This window comes from Euprymna scolopes, chromosome 21 (assembly GCF_053919585.1).
Source record: "Euprymna scolopes isolate OS-2025 chromosome 21, ASM5391958v1, whole genome shotgun sequence".
NCBI lineage: Eukaryota > Metazoa > Mollusca > Cephalopoda > Sepiida > Sepiolidae > Euprymna > Euprymna scolopes.
In genome coordinates, this window is record NC_136502.1 from 11,932,369 (window position 1) to 11,944,298 (window position 11,930).

Genomic DNA, 11,930 nt, shown 5'->3' on the forward strand with positions numbered 1-11,930 from the left:
ATGAAGCAGACACTCGGTAATTAGGGTGAACAAAGTTATGGACATGTAAGGAAAATAACCACGTAAATCTAATATATATATATATATATATATATATATATATATATATATATATAGTCATCCACATATAGTACTGTTTCGTTGTATCACAACTCACGCGTGCGGCTAGACATACACCTTTTCTCAGCCATGGATTGAACCTACAACCATCGTGTTGACAGTCGGCAGCTCTAACCACTAGAACAAATATCAGTGCCCATAAATATTTCTCCTCAAATGCCTATTAAATTAGCATTTGCCTGTCGCACAGGGCTTATATATATATATATATATATATATATATATATATATATATATATATATATATATATATATATATATATATATATATATGCCCTGTGCGACAGGCAAATAATAATTTAATAGGCATTTGAGGAGAAATATATATATATATATATATATATATATATATATATATATATATATATATATATATATATAGCAAGTTCCTCCAGTCTTGGACAGACTATGGATACTCACAAAGGGTTGCTTGTGTGTGAAATTCTTTTGGCAGGGGATGCGCAATCTCCAACCACACGTCTCCTGAGTTGACATTGTTAAATACTAGTTGCAAATAAAGTACAGGACGACTGAAAACAAATGCCGAGATAGGCGGAGAGCATATACAGCACCTAGAATTCCCAAATGGTCACCCATCTGATACTAACCAGGCTCAGCATTGCTTAACTTCGGTGATCTGATGAAAACCGATATGTCAATGCGATTATGCCGTTTTTGATCAGCAGTATATATATATATATATATATATATATATATATATATATATATATATATATATATATATATATATATATATATATATATATATATATATATATATATATATATATATATATATATATATATATATATATATATATATATATATATATATATATATATATAAAAAAATAAAAAATTTAAAAAAACGTTCACAAGTGTTTTTTACATAGATGTACATAATAATACTTTGATAAGTATGTTTTAACTTAAATAGGAATGGTATAATAAAATTGTGGGGTCTGCGTTCGCACCTGGCCTCACTAGAATGGAAATAGGCACAAACTTTAATAAAGACTTTTCATATCTACCTGCATAAGTATACTTTGATAATTATGTTTCAGTTTGAAGAAATATGGTATAATAAAATTATGAGGGGGGGGGGGTCGTTTGCACCTGGCCTTCATAGAATGGAAATATGTCACAAAGTTTTTTTAATATAGATCCACAGAATATTATGATAAGTGTTTCAGTGTGAACAGGTATGGCATAATAAATTATGGGGTTTATCTATTTTATTTTTACTTTCATCATATTTTGCTTTGGTTTAGATACCCCCAAATTCGAAGCTATCTCTTTACAACCCTTCCTTTTCATAACCTATCATACTTTCATAAATCAGAGTCCATTTTATGTAGGCTGTTTTTGAACCCAGTCTATGGCAGGTACTTTTGCTAGTATATATATATATATATATATATATATATATATATATATATATATATATATATATATATATATATATATATACTGCTGATCAAAAATTTAAGTTCACTTAAAATCATTTAAAAAAAAACTTTTTTTAAGGATAGATTTTAAACTCTTCCGACTTAAGGTTACTAATACTACAATTTAAAAGTTATGGAAACAAAATGGTACATTCCAAAAGTTTTATTTAAAAATTTGCATTTTTATTAAATTAGGTTTTTATACATGATCAAAATTATAAGACCAAGGGTATAAATTGTTAAATTTAGTGTAATTCTAATGTTTTTAGTTCCGTTAGAGATTAGAAATCACTGTGTAAATGTGTTACCATGCCTAAAGCACCAAAACTAACCGAAGTTGAGCGCTCTCGAATTCTAAAATTTTATAAGCAAGGTTTGTCACAGCGAGCGATAGCAGCTAAGGTAAATCGCAGTAAAGCTGTTATTTGCAACTTTCTAAAGAATACTTAAAATTATTGAAAAGCAAAATTCTTTGGTAGGCCCCCCCCCCAAAAAAAAATTTCCCCTGCATTTAGTAGGGGAATCAGACGTGTTGTTATGAATGACAGAGGACTTTCTTTTAGTCAAATTAAGTCGGTTACAGATGCTGATTGCAGTCCAATAACCATCAGACGACACTTACAACAAAAAGGCATGGTAAATAAAAAGTGTAAACAAATTCCTCGATTGCTTCCATGTCAAAAAGTGGACCGCTTAAGATTTGGTCGTGAATACCAAACCTGGGACGTTGAGAAGTGGAAGAAATTCCTGTTTTCTGATGAGAAAAAATTCAATTTAGATGGTCCTGATGGCTTCCAGCGATATTATCATGACAAAACCATGTTTCTTGAAATTTTTTCACACGTCATAGTGGCGGAGGGTCTATAATGGTATGGGTGGCTTTTCTTACAGAAAGACGATGGAGCTCCAGGTTGTGCAGGGTCGTCACATAGCAGCTGGTTATGTTAGCATGCTACAAAAACATCTTTGATGATGGAGGGTCATCGTTTGTGTGGGGATAGATGGTTATTCTGTAACGTGATCCCTCCGAGGGAGCGATTTGTCCCTCATGGGGGAGCTTCAGACTTCCCAGGGACCTGAAGAAGACCAGGTAACTATGCTAAGATTGTTATAATTGTTATTGAAAAATCGACGACAGGAAATGTTAGAATAATGGCGTTGACATTTTCTAGCCTGAGGGACACAGTACCAGGGGTTCTGAATGACAGGGTTTAACCTTTAAGGTCATGGGAATAGATATTATTTTTTGGTTCGAGATTACAAAGCTAGAAATATTGGTGAATTGCACACCTGCAATTTGGGGTTTCCCCAAATGTGTGTCGTAATTTGATTGGTTTGGGGAATTTTCTACCCCGAACACACACTCGACTATATAATGCTAATGCCGCTCGAAATTAGTCAGATTGACGTAGAATCTCGAGATAAAATCGCTCCTTCGCTCTCCATCCGCCTGAGTGCCATCTCCGAAGAGAAGAGAGATTTGAGACTTTGAAATACGTGCTAAGAACTGAAATAATATATTGTAAAAAGGCTGTAAATATTTTTGTGAAATTGACTCTAGTAGAATAGAATTTCAGATATCTGTTATTCTTTCTTGCCTGCGTGAGCTTTGGTATTCGTTTTCAGAATACCAGAAATATGATGTGACCGCCTCTCATGGAACCAGACATCACGAGCTGAAGTTTTCGAAGACGATCAGGGGTCCTTGCATGACGTCCCAAGAGAGGTGGGCCACATTCCAATAGGATAATGCTGCAGTTCACACTGCAAGATGGACCTTAAGCTTTCTGCAAGAAAATGGAGTGCATCTCTTGGGGCACCTGCATGCTCACCGGACTTGAACCCAATTGAAAATGTTTGGGGATGGATGGCATAGAGGTTTATGGAAATGGCAAACAATATTCAACAAAAAATGAACTTCGTGAAGCCATCTTCAGAAACTGGAGCAGAATCCCCCACACCTTAATGGAAACCCTTATTTCTAGCATGCCATAAAGTCATCAAAAGCAGTGGAGGTAGAACTCATAATTAAGTTTGATTGTTGAATGTTTTCATACACTTTTCATACACTTTTTGTACAATTTAATAGATTTTTGTCTCTGGTTTTATAATTTTGATCATGTGTAAAAAGCCTAATTTAATAAAAATGTAAATTTTAAAAATAAATCTTTGGAATGTAGCTTTTTGTTTCCATAAACTTTTAGATTGTAGTATAGTCGGAAGAGTTTAAAATCTATCCTTAAAAAAAAGTTTTTTTTTAAAAGATTTTTTTTTTTTACATGGGAGTCACCACTTATCAAGGTCCGAAGGCCACTCATGGATAAGGGTTATTGCGTGTACAGTAATCAATGAGATAGTATTGTAGTAATCATTAGTATTGGGGGTTTTGATAGAGTGTCTTACTTAAGGGGGCGGTTTGTCAGGAGTTTGTTTATGTTGGACTTGAAGACGTCCAAGTTGTAGTCAGGTGGGAAACAGGCAAGCAGCAGAGAGTTCCACTGGCGTGCAGTTCTAAGAAAGAAGCTTTGCTCATGGAATCTACGTTTGGATTTAGCCACAGATAAAGAATGGGGAAAATTATTGACAGTAGTTTCAGCTAGACGGGTGTTTCTCGTGAAAGATTGGCGAGGGGGGACGAGGGATTGGAGTTCAGACGAGCACCTGCCATGGAAATAACGATAAAACAAAGACAGGCTCGCAACGTCTCTTCTGTGGGAGAGAGGTTGCAGGGAAGAGAAAAGGGCATCCCCCACTAAACCATGAAGTCTATTTTGTACTCTGTCAAGGCAGGATAGGCTGTTTTTAGCAGCTCCTGCCCAGATGTGGCAGCAGTACTCCATCCTTGGACGTACTTGGCTTTTATACAGATAGAGAATTGCATTAGTAGTGAGATTTTTAAGTGGTTTTAAATTTTTGATCAGTAGTGTATATATATATATATCTCAGGTTGATGAGAAACTTCTTACAGTTTTTAATTTATAAATTCAGATGAATGTATTTCGGCTCAAACAAAAATTTATTGATCGAAATAAGTACCATCAGAATTAACACACTTTTGCCAACACAAAACAAGTGTATTAATGATAGTAACGTAAAAATCTTGTGTTCTAGTGTTGATGAAAGCATTTTTGATTCGCTTCGGCTTTCAAAGCATTTCTCAGGCAGAAAGTTGTCGAGATGCTTGAAAAAGTGGTAATCGGTAGGTGACAGGTCTGGAAAATAAAGTGGATGAGGCAGAGTTTCGTAGGCCATCTCGTTCAACTTCTGCAAGGTCGGTTTAACAACATGCGGTCGGGCATTATTGTAGAGGAGAATTGGGCCTTTTCTGTTGACTAATGCTAGGTGTTGTTGTCAGAGTTATTATGCATTTAATCCATTTGTTGACAGTACTTCCCCCTGTAATGGTTTCGCCAGCATTCATAAAACTGTAATTGATGAGACTGGTCGCAGACTACCAAACAGTCAGCATGACCTTCTTTTGGTGCAATTCTGGCTTGAGAAACGGGTTGTTCTTGTTACATATAAGGGAAGATGACACTTAATAATGGCGTTTCTTTTGTGAGGCATCCATTTATCAAGTTTTTGTCTTTACAATCTCTCTCAAGTGGTTGGAAATCGTCGTATACGCTACGTCTAATTCATAAGCAAGTTCTCGAACAGTTGTGTGTGAATTGGCTTCGACTAAGGCTCTTAACTTATTGTCGTTAACAACCGACGGTTGTCCACTATGCTCATCATTTTTAAGACTTACGTTGCACAACGAAATTTCTTAAACCACCATTATGCTGAGATATAGAAACAGGTCTTATATATAACGAGACAGACAGGTACATACTACTACCTCTCTTCTCCTCTGATCTGACTGATCTAACTCCTTCTAACTAACTTCGAACTCTTTCCTATATTGATTGGTTGTTTGGTTGTTTTTGCATTACGGCATATCAACCTTTTTCAGATTATTTGATGCCGAATCTAGTTATTTTGAGAAACGATTTTTAATGGGGTATATTTGTTTTTTAAGTCGGATTCTATTTAACCCATAGTTGGGACCCTAACAGGTACTACCACTCCGTGTCAGAGTGGACCTGGGAGCAATGGCAATTAAAGGGTGGCTCCACACTCCCCAAGGCCCGCAAGCTGGGGCCTCACCATCGGATATAGTTTTAGGTCATATCCAGGACCTTCCTATATTGAGAAATCACATGTATGTCTGGTAAACGTGACCATAACTCACGTGTTATCAACATGCGCGATTTGCACGTTTTTGAAACCATTTCTGACGATCAGGAAATTTCCCACTCTCTTTGTTGTTTTACAAAGGAATTTTAATTCTATGACCCATATTTTATTATACATTCTTTCTAAGAATGTGAATAGTTTCCAGCCAAATTTGTATTTATTAAATATTTTAACACAATCAACAATTTACTGGACATTCCATTTATAATAACATTCTGTGTTTATTTTACTTATGACTGGAATTCTCAGTTCCGAGTCTAGCTTCGCAAGTTCGAATCCTTGACTATCCTATTTCATATTTACATTTAACTAATTCCCTATTTTTTTTACTAACATGAAAAGGGGACAGCCCTTATCATGTAACACACACACACACACACACACACACACACACACACACACACACACACACACATATATATATATATATATATATATATATATATATATATATATATATATATATTCAAAAAATTATTACAGTTTATAGATCACATTCTCAGCTATATTGTGAATAAAAAAAAATATCAATTTTCGTTCAGTAAAACATGAAGTTATGATGAATTTACTGGTGTTCAACATCGTAAAAGAAACGTAAGGAGGTGAGTGACGTTTTTTATGACTGGTTTCCATAGCAACCACATCGCTTCAACGACTACAGTTGCTACCAATTAACCACTCTCGCAAAAAAAGAAGTAACAAGTGAAACAGAGAGAATGAGAAAATGAAAAGGGAGATAATTGGGGGGGATTTTTATTGAAAGTAGACGAGTGCCTAGCATTGTTATTACATATGTGCGTGTATGTTATGTTTATGGGGCAAAAAATAAGACTGAAATTAAACAAAAAAAAGTGAATTTACTGGAAACCTGGAAAAAATCATGGATTACAATAGAAAAATGCGAGCATGAAAAGTAATATGGTTAAGCTTAAACATGGAAAAAGTAAAGGACTAGTTGTTAAAACTAGAAAAGAAAAGGACAAGATATTCTAGTAAAAAATATAAATTTATAACTTAAAATATTGCAGCATTAAGAATTTTTTAAATTCAATTTATAACATTGTATAATCAATTCTTAATGATGAAATATTTTAAGTAATAAATTTATTATATTTTTTACTAGAATATCTTGTTCTTTTCTTTTCCAGTTTTAACAACTAGTTCTTTACTTTTCCATGTTTAAGCTTATTCATATTACTTTTCATGCTCGCATTTTTCTATTGTAATATATATATTTATATATATATATATATATATATATATATATATATATATATATATATATATATCCATGTTATTATATGTATTTTACTATCTACCTTCTATCTCATCTCGTTTGCTCTTTGGTCTAGTTATATGTCTGTATTATAATCTCATCTCTTAATTTACCACAATGTTTCATGTTGAAATTTGGATCCTTAATGCTATATCATTATGCACAATGTAGATAATATGCATAAAGAAGCACAATAGTTAAGTGAAACCAGTTATGTAATAATAAACTAAAACAATTGATAGTTAATTCATAAGTCTTTGTTTTTATAAGGAATATGCAGATTAGGTAACCTGTACAAAGTCATTTGCATATCCATGATTGACTTTTTTTTATTTTTTTTTTTATTACATTTTCACCCCAAACAAGGCACATTGTCACTTTGATGTAGGGGGCTACTATCAGTGACATAAGCTACAGGGATATTATGTAGGGAGTTGGGCAGCAAGATGTTGGTTCACGTTTACACTTGAACTTCTGCATGTCAGTACAGTTGGGAAAGCAGGAACCCAGAAGGGAATTCCAAAGTCTAGCGGTTCTGGGGAAGAAACTATTGGAGTAAAAGGCTTTCTTACATCTAGGGATCTCAACTGTGTAGGGGTGGGATTTTGCTGATTGTCGGGTTTGTTGGAGGTATTTATGTAGAGGGGGTACAAGTGCTTGCAGTTCGTTGGAGCATTCACTGTTAAAGTACTTGTAGAACAAGCAGAGGAATGCTACATTTCGCCGATGGGACAGAGGCTGAAGCTTAGATGACAGTTCAGGAGCTAACAGGTTGATGACTCTCTTTTGAACCCTGTCCAGGATTGAGAGACTAGCAGCAGATGCACATGCATAAATATGACAACAATACTCCATACATGGGCGAATGGTGGCCTTATAAGGGTACAAGATACTTTCGGGAGTTAATAGATTTCTAGAACTGTAGAGAGAACCTACCTTTTTCGCAGCGGTCCTGGTAATGCTCTCAATGTAATTTTTCCAATTCATGTTTCCTGTGAACGTTAGGCTGAGGAATTTAAAAGATGTACTTTCAGATAAAGAGTCTTTGGCCATTGCTATTGTAAGATTTCTTGTAGTTATTGAAGGAAACAAGTTTAGTCTTGGCAGCATTGAATGTGACCATCCATTCTTGTCCCCATTCCACTACAGATTGGAGGTCGTCGTCTAGTGTTTCTGTCGTTACTTTAGATATATGTTCATGTTTTCCAGTCATGTCTGTTATAGAGCGTGGTGTCATCAGTATGTATACCCATTTAAGAGACAATTTTGTCAGGGAGGTTATTTATGAATATTAGGAATAATAGAGGTTCAAGGATAGACCCCTGGGGCACTCCCGCATTTATATCATATTGTTTAGATGTACGACCGTCGACGACAACCTGGATTTTTCTCTTATCCAAGAGGGATTTTATTATGTTAAGTATTCTTCCAGTGATACCGTATGATTTGATTTTCCTGAGAAGACCTTCATGCCATACCCTGTCAAAAGCCTTAGATATATCTAGAGCTACCGCTCTACCCTCCCCTGCTTTGTCAAGTGAATGGTATATACGTTCAGAGGTTACAGTTAGGATGTCTGCCATGGAACGGGCTTGCCTAAATCAATATTGTTGGTCGGTCAGAAGTTTAGCATCTGTAAAGTGATGGACTCGAGCTTGGTTAATTATGGACTCAAATTTTTTTGCAAAAAGTGGGAGGAGGCTAATGAGGCGGTAATTTACTGGGTCAGTTCTTTTACCAGAATTCTTGAAAACTGATACCACAGAAGCAGTTTTCCAGCAAGATTCATTAAGGCATTTGTTGTAAAGTTTTGAGAGAACCGGAGCTACTTCAGCGGAGCACTTTTTTAATAGCACAGCCAGGATGAGATCAGGTCCACATGCTTTTGAAATGTCAAGATTTTTATGATAGCATGTACCTGAAAGGGGTGATTTTCAGATCGTCTATTGTGGCGTCTGTCCACAAAGGAAAGTCAGGGAGGGGGTGGTTAGCAGGGTCCAGTGTAGAGTTGGAGGCAAACCGACTGGCAAACATGTTAGCCTTCTCGGTTGCTGAGCAAACAACCTCATGATTGCTGGTTGTTGGATAGTGGGGGAATTGTTGATTGGCCATTATTTACTACACTGTTGTAGATTTTCCAGAAGTCACGGATTCCTAATTTCTGTGCATCAATGCGTTTTTTAGTGATTTCAGTAAATTCTCTCTTAGCTGTCGCTATTTGTTTCTTACAGTTATTTCTGGCTTTTATATACTTCTGTCTGTTTGAACTAGACTTATGTTGGTTAAATCTGCGGTACGCATGCTGCCTTTGTGCTATGGCAGCTGCACAAGTAGAAGTATTAGAGTGGGTCTTGCTATAAAACTTCCGTGTGGGAACATATGCTTCAATTGCTGTTTTGAACCATTCAGTGGTGTCTTTTGCGCACTGTTCAGCAGGAAGTGAAAAGATAGTTCGCCATAAGTTCGTTTGAATAATTTTAAAATAGAAAATGTAGACTTTCCATATCAATATCAAAGCGACAAAAAATTCAACTTTATAGGTGAACTAACTGGGTCACCTGCCGTTGCCCGGGTTTGAATGATGACCAACGAATGTTTCACACTCCCATATTTTTATTGTCATCAAAATCGATGAAATATCCCATTTTTTCAATCAAATTGAGTGATTACTTCACAATATATTGTAGTCTACATTGCACTGTAAAGAACCTACTGTTGATTTTATAAAATAATTTTTTATATATATAATGGCTTGCATTAAAATTTAAAATGAAAAAGTCAAGTATTATGCTTCAATTATGCTTTAAACAGAAACATTCATTTCGAATGCACCCTTGTCATGTCCAAGCACCTAATGTTAATTTTGTATACCTGACATTACTGGTTGTGAAGTGATAATGGTTTGATTTAACTTTAAAATGAAAAGGTCGAGTATCATTGTGAAATTGTGCTTCAACCATGTCAAACGTGTTATTGTCATATCAAAGAATCCACTGTTGATTTTATATGTTGAAACTTTTTGGCTTGTGTGGTAATAAAACTTCTCAGATGCACTTGTGATGTCAGACTGTGTAAGATGTTAACTTTGACTAAAATCGCCTGTTCCTTCTTTCATTGGATTATTTCGATTATCGATTATTGATACTTATCAAAGATTTTCCGACAGTAAACCTATCTAAGAACACTGGCAGATACATGAAGTACCTTTGTAGGAAATTTCATAAAAATCGATCCAGATGTTTTCGAGTCCATAGGGAACAAACTCACAGACACAGAGATACACAGACACAGAGATACACAGACACACAGTTTTTTTTATATAATAGTAGTAATATATATATATATATATATATATATATATATATATATATATATATATATATATATATATATAGATGTTGTTTTGTTTTGGTTTTAGCGATATGTTTTGAATGAATTCAATTATTTACGAAAGTGCATTTTTACCTAAATGCGAGTTGGGAATAATTTTCCCTTTTAACCAATTTGGTTCCCCCACATGGGGGGCGGTATATATATATATATATATATATATATATATATATATATATATTATTCTTTAAAATGTAATTATCCACTGATATGTGTTTCGTCGTCTACGACTCATCAGAGTGGCTGAATCTAGCGAGATTCGAAATCGGGACCCAACGGGAATGAGACTAAACACTTACCCCTGGACCATTTCGCAAAACAACATCTATATATATATATATATATATAGATGTTGTTTTGTTTTGGTTTTAGCGATATGTTTTGAATAAATTCAATTATTTACGAAAGTGCATTTTTACCTAAATGCGAGTTGGGAATAATTTTCCCTTTTAACCAATTTGGTACCCCCACATGGGGAGCGGTATATATATATTATTTTTAAAATGTAATTATCCACTGACACGTGTTTCGTTGTCTACGACTCATCGATTTCGAATCTCGCTAGATACAGCCACTCTGATGAGTCGTAGATGACGAAACACGTAATAAAAAATAAAACGGTAATAAAAAATTAAACGTATATATATATATATATATATATATATATATATATATATATGAAAGAGAAAAATGTATATTTCTACCAGAAAACTTATGCAAAATATGAACTTAAAGTCATGCCTCCAGGGCACGTTGGCTTATTTTAGTTCTTACAAACTTGAGATTATAATAGCCGACTGCGGTCTACATTTGGTTTCAGTCCAAAATGGTGAAGGTAGCTTCCAGCTGAATAATGCTAACACCTCAATGTATAATAATTCAACAATTATAATATTTTCCATTTAATATGGTTATTTACATAATTTTTCATCACTTAATCTCCTGTATAACTTTCAAAAAGGTCCTGCACATTGACGTCATTGGCATTCATTTCTGTGATGATGCTGAAAACGATGTAACACTGTTTAGTTTTTCCAGAACTTTTCCAAGATCTATCTCATCTCTTTTTAACCGAAAGACAGACAATTCCTTAGGTTTTCCACTTGTTGCCAAACTTGTTTCGATAAGATCTCGCATGACAAGGTTGTAAAAAGATGACACAAGGGATGACATGGCCCAAACTCTTCTCTGCTGTTGGGGCATTCCACTCCCTCACGTCAATCCGCCTTGGCTTTTGAGTGAGCGCATTAGTGTCCGCTCGATCATAAGATTGCAGCCAAAAACCAGCCTTGTATTGACTGCTGCGCAAGATTACATATAACCCAGAGTTGAATTTCTGATGTACTTCAGGATTGTCGTCTTTCAAGGCATACATCTTTTGAAGATACAGACGAGACGGTTTCAGATAATTCGGATAGCTAGCAGTCGCGAATATTGGCAGGAAAGCTGAGACAGCA

General features: G+C 34.9%; 1 pseudogene; it reads right to left on the minus strand.

The window, feature by feature from the left end:
• Positions 1 to 680: 680 nt before the first annotated feature.
• On the minus strand, positions 681 to 797 carry LOC145243127 (5S ribosomal RNA; annotated as a pseudogene).
• Positions 798 to 11,930: the final 11,133 nt, after the last annotated feature.